Below are 6,000 nucleotides of genomic sequence, written 5' to 3' on the forward strand. Positions count from 1 at the left end.
TATTTGACCAGAAAAAACAACTCACAAGCTCCACGGTGAGCGCCTTGGCTCTTCCAACAGCACCCGAGGCTGATTACTTTCCTTGGAACATGGTGAATTAGTTTTTAGTAGGGAGCCATAACAAGGAGTCAGGCAGGAACCAGGGACAGCTCTTCATAACACGTTTTGTTCCAGGCAGCTTCTGCAAAGTACAACATTGCCCCAGCAGAGCACTACTGTCCAGGACCGCACATTAATGAGCCTTTGACAACATATTCGAGCCGTACCACTGCTGTGGGGATGCAGGGGAGCACAACAACTTGTCCGGACCACTAAACTATTTTGTTTAACTTAAATTAAAATTAAAGTGTATATTTTTCTTCTTAATTGATAAGTTAATTGCTCTTAAGTTGGAAATAAAAAAATTGTAATCACTTGACGACGTGTCCCGTGACAACAACTACCCCTGTTCGTCTAAATCTTGGTATGAGCTACCCCGAAGTAATGAAAAGTAATCAGAGTTTCGAGCTGAACGTATAGGCAGTACACTTTGTCAATATACGATAGTGTAATATGATAACATGGCAACGGTGTGTGATTTAAAGAGAGCGAGAGACGACCAAACATGTGTACTGAACGTACAAAGTAGATTCATCGAGAGACGACCAAACGTGTACTGAACGTACAAAGTAGATTCATTGTAGTTCACGCTGAGTAAGGTTGTAATAAGCACTGCTCACAAACGCATACATTAATTACAAATAGATGTTTTCCATACAGCAAGTACGTAGATAAGTTTGGATTTCAGGTTATTCGTTTTTGCTATAAGATGCTGATGATGACTTTGCTGTTATTCTTTTTTGCGTGTGACTGTGGCTGCATTTTTACAACTTTACAACAGTTACACAAGTTGGTAAATTTTCAGTGCTATAGTATACATGTGTGTCACTAAAAACGTTATTAGTAAATGCATGTTGAAGCGTTCTAATATGGCTTGCATGTTTAAATATTGTTAATTAAACAGCTGTTGTAGTATGAAACTGGTACATATGTCGAGAATGCTTAACACAGTTTTTTAGAATACATTTCTTATCAGCACAGCACAGCAGATTTTTACATGTATGTATTTAAAAACTGAGAAGTAGCGTCTGGGGTTTGCACACCAAATCTCTAGGGTGCAGAGCCAAGGCTTGCCCCTGGCAGACACTATTGGTAATCAAAGAGTAACATCTGCTGTGTTCCACTAATCTCCCTGGGACCGTCAGACCGCTATACTGTCCTCTACTGTCTTCTTTTTGTGTTAAAAGAAACCTTGTTATTTGTCTCCATTAATATGTAAGCATAAGTTTGGAGGGTCTCAAGTTGAAATACAAAGTATATGGCAAAGCATACTCTAGAAACAGTATGGTGGAGTTTTAGAAGACATAAGTGACTCCTCTCAGAAGTAAGTCTAAACAGGACTTTTGCAATTCAGCAACTTTTCCAGCAGAGTGTGTGTTGTGACGGACAAGACCAAAGGGGGCAGTATCCACCAGTTTCAGTGCCACAAGTAGAGATGAACTAAAGGGACATTGCTTTTCTACTCTCTTTTTGTCTGCTTTTGATGCAACCCATGCTGCCATGTGGTTAACATTAAATAGGAGGTGAGCTTCCAACTCCCAGGACTAAGACCCCATGCAGAACCCTGGATGCCATCTGTGTTATACAGTGGCAACAGACAGATGGCTAAAGCACTACTGTTACTGGAGCAATCCTATCTCAACTTAAATGAACAATTAATTCTTCTTATCCTAAACACAACTGCCCTTTAGACTTTAGGACTTAACAGTCTATTGGGTATTTGTTCCTGACAATAAACAACAACTATGAGTCAGCAGAATGATTAAAAAATATAAGAATCAAAGCTTTTCAGACTAATTCCAAATAGACTTGACTTGTAAAATTTTGTTTTGCAAAGAGCTGATTCTGCAGCAAAAGAAGAGCACTAACACCATTTGTCATAGGGCAGAAGTACACATTAACACACTATTTTAATGTTGTGGTTGAAACTTGTCTCTGGTGTTGTAAATATGGTAAATATTGAACAGAAAAGAGCAGATGGCTTTGAATAAACATTGGCTGCAATTATTGCTTTTCCTTCATCCCACTTACCCTCAACAGTAATATTTTTTGCCATGTTAATAAAAATGGCACATAACTGATATTTAAGAAGTCGACTGTGCAAATGTGTTTCTGCTGATATTTTCACATTGCCTGCGTCACAGTTGGAGTCCCTGGGCTATATTGTCATGGAGAATCAGTTGCAAAGAACTTTTCCTGTTGGGAAACTCATTTTTTTCACAAGAAAATTTAAAGTGTCATAATTGCTCATAAGAGAGAAACCAATTCCATTCTTCTTCTGTGTCTACATATATGACAGTATAGCTCAGGGGATAAGTCTTCTGACAATGGTGCTGGAGACGTGGATAGGAGTACCATGGCTTCCAAGACAATTACAAATTAGCAAGAATGTAAAAAAACTGGTATCCAGGCACAGACAATGGAGGGTGATTTTAAATCCAGACATTAGACCATGTTGAAGTTTAATTCCTATGTTTTATAACATCTATTTTTGGATATATCTTAGCCTTTACTGGGCCAGAAGTCACTCTGTCACCCTCTAGAAGGAAATTTTAATTACAAAAATATAACTACTGAAGTACTACTGCTGTTGACTCTTGGGGTTGGGGGTGGTGTGGTAGGTAGGTGGGGTGGCAGGATGTGTTTTACAACATCTGCTTTACCTGACAAATATACATTCCACCAACAGGCAATGGACCCTGGCGTGTGTTCAAGTCCAGGCATTGGCCAGGGATTATTTCTTATGCTTTCCAACATCCCCTGGCTTTGCCCCTCACCAACCAACCAATGGTAGAGTGCACTGGAATAAAATATAAATAAATAAATAAAAACTGAGCAAATGACAACTATTAGCATATATTTAGAATTCATATAGTCACCAGAGAAAAATCCTACGTATCCAGATAAATGTGCTTATAAGATATGTTTAATAAACATTTATACACATCTACATAACTATAGGCTTGATGTGTTTAGCCTTAGAGGAAATGGAAAGTGGGAAGTGGAGCCTTACTTTACCTGTATACCTTTACCTGTATATATATATTATTAACAAAAATAAACCTTGAAAAATGATCTCAGATAGCTTAAAAGTACGATGATGTAAAAACTCCGATGTCTGGAAGTACTATGACACTGAATCTCAGATATCTGAAAGAACGATGATATTCACGTCATATACCTAATTAAGTAAAGAATCAGACTCTTAACCACTCATCAAAAAAGACAAGATAAGATGTTGTTACAGCTGCAGGATAGACATGTAGTACTAAAAGTAAAGTAACAGCAGGGTAGACATAGTATTTAGTTTAGTATTTATTTATTTCAGTTTTACACTGAGGTTGCAGCAGCCTGTTGCTGAAAGAACTGCTCAGCGCTTCCACAGTTTCAAACAGAGGGTGAGAGGGATTGTCCATATGTATTTTAACTTGGCTAAAATCGTCCTCTCACCCACCTCTCCCAGAGTCTCTAAGAGACCAAGCTGGCCCTCCTAACCAGCTTCAAGTAGTTCGCTTTCTTTCCCCTCCTTCTCCAGACGATTTTTGTCTCTAGAGGTTAAACCACTCCCCAACAGATGATGGTGTATAATAGTGCAGACGCCACCAACGAGTCATAAGAGGTTCTGTGGAGTGTCCTACACACGCCGAAGGACCTCAGTTTCCTCATTTGGTGAATAAATACAAATTATTTCTGCATTAACGATAATCTCCACTATGGGACGTTTACGTGGCGTCATTTCCTCTCGATAGTTTGCGCATGCGTAGCAAGAGGGCATTTAAATTAAACCGGAAGTGCAGTATTGCTCTCGTTTATCAAACAAACAGTTGATCAAATGTGTATGGAAGTCTCAAGGGGAAAGATAACCTGACCACAAACAAGCTTTTCTCGATTAAACTCAATAATGGATGCGTTTATGTGGTGTTTAGTTATGTTATCGATACTAGTGCGTTAGGTAAACCTTTTTGTCGATAAGTTAACATGCTAGCTTGTGTTTAGTTCTGCGGTCCTGCATTCTCAGCTCTGTAAACACTCAATACACAGCTCGTACGGAAAAGGCAAATGTTTGAAAAACCAAAAGGTAAAACTTAAGCCCCCATATGTTAAAAATGTAGCCAACATTAGAATTAGTAAACGTCGACGTTGTATCAGTTGTGGACCAGGTGGAGTGGAAATATAATGTTGGCTCTTTATAAACCGATTAACGGGTTAATTTACCTTTTACACAAAAACTGTCTTTTTATACAAAAATAGAGTTGTCGTAAACTCTCTGAGAGTATGTAAAAAGACTGGGTCTGACTGTATTGCTCAGGCTGAACTACAACGTCTATTTACGGCACCAGTACGTCTTTAGCTTTCATTAAGTTTTTTTTACAACCACTTATCAGTCTCCTCTCTAGTCAACAGTACGTCGTCAGTTATCATAATGGAGAAACGTGTGGCTGTGCGGCCACGGTTATGCTGTGTCCGGACATCTGGCCTACGGCGGAAGTTGTGTGTGACAGCACTCCTGTTTATCCTGACCGAGGTAAAAATGAGAAATATTTCACACCTGTTAAACAGCTTACAATCAAGACGGACCACAGGTTGCACAGTTGCTGGTCAAGTGATGTTACAAGTTGCTTTACGGGTTCCCATGTAATGTCGTAGAATTTGATTTACCAGCCACACTGAGGCGCTGTATATATTTTAAAATTTGGCTGCAGCTCTTGTTAAAAAATGATGTCAATGATGAATGGTCATCGCCACTACGTTTGCATTGGTAATGCTTTCCTTACTAATGTGGCACAACTGCTCACTACAACTTATTATCTTATATTAACTGTCAGTTGGTAAAGGTCAGGTAATATACTTCTGACCTTTTGAACATTAAGGTACTGGTTTGACGAGTCCCTAAAATATAACATGCACCAGGATGTGCCATCATTCTAGTTTATAAGCATCAGTGCTGACATTTTGTGATGTGGATATCAAGTTTCATATTCTGTGTAAAGTGTTTCATTGCTCACTGCCAGCAGCTCTGCTCCACCTTGTCTTTGTCTGTGTAGCTGTTTACAGTTGAACCTTACAGTTTGACACTGCTTATGTATAAACAATTTGCAGCGGGTTATTGTTAAAGGTGAAACAGCTGAGAACAACACAACAGTGTTGAAGTTATTTTCCAAGGTAGAGAGTTATTTATGTTCATCAGTGACAAAAACATGCTTTTGTTGGTTCACAGGAAGGTATTGGAAGAGATGGTTCAAAGACTGAAACCTGTTAACCAGTTTTATGGAGTATCAACAACCATGAGACCATTGGGTGCAAAAATACGACCACTCCACCCTCATAACTCTGGGCACCAGTATGAAAGAGTTACTGAAATTATTGTCATCTAATGTAAAAATTAGTGTCAGGTAACAATTTTGCACAGGCAAGCTGTTGGTGCAAAAGTGTGTAGCACAAACACAATGTGTTTGTGAAACACACTTTTGTTCACAATTTTGCACAAACACTGAATATTTTATTAGTTTTATTTTTATTAATTTCCCTTTCTGAAAACTATTTTGTAATACAGTAGAGCCATTAATTAGAAGCATTGTTAATCAAGTGCAGATTGACTTTAATTAAATTATGAGTAATGGTATCAGAACCATGTGAATTGAATCAAATTGATTTAGGAAACTGGTTACAATACTAGCCTTGAGTATCAGGAATTATTTTTTTTACCTTACTGAAAAGAATACTGATTAGTGACATGGTGGTAAATCTTGGAGGATACACATGTATTCTTGGATTACTTTGTGGTCTTTATCGCATTTTCCAAGAAAGTCACATTATATATATATATATACATATATATATATAAAAGACACATTTATATATATATATATATATATACACCCCCACCTATAGGAGTAGTGA

At 38.1% G+C, this 6,000-nt stretch overlaps 1 protein-coding gene across 9 annotated transcripts in view; it reads left to right on the top strand.

Moving 5' to 3' along the window:
* The window catches only part of lhpp (phospholysine phosphohistidine inorganic pyrophosphate phosphatase), a 68,541-nt gene that overhangs the window by 42,885 nt on the left and 19,656 nt on the right, over nt 1–6,000 (top strand). For 7 of the 9 annotated variants that reach the window (XR_003050384.1, XR_003050387.1, XR_003050388.1 and 4 more), the window contains one exon: nt 4,497–4,624. The exons of 1 other annotated variant lie outside the window; for it this stretch is intronic. The gene's annotated coding sequence lies outside the window, so the exon portion shown is untranslated. Of the gene's footprint in view, nt 1–2,788; nt 2,890–4,496; nt 4,625–6,000 lie in introns of all 9 variants that reach the window. One more of the 9 variants, XR_003050382.1, reaches the window with a different exon arrangement.

This window comes from Cynoglossus semilaevis, chromosome 8, assembly GCF_000523025.1.
Source record: "Cynoglossus semilaevis isolate Cse_v1.0 chromosome 8, Cse_v1.0, whole genome shotgun sequence".
Taxonomy (NCBI): domain Eukaryota; kingdom Metazoa; phylum Chordata; class Actinopteri; order Pleuronectiformes; family Cynoglossidae; genus Cynoglossus; species Cynoglossus semilaevis.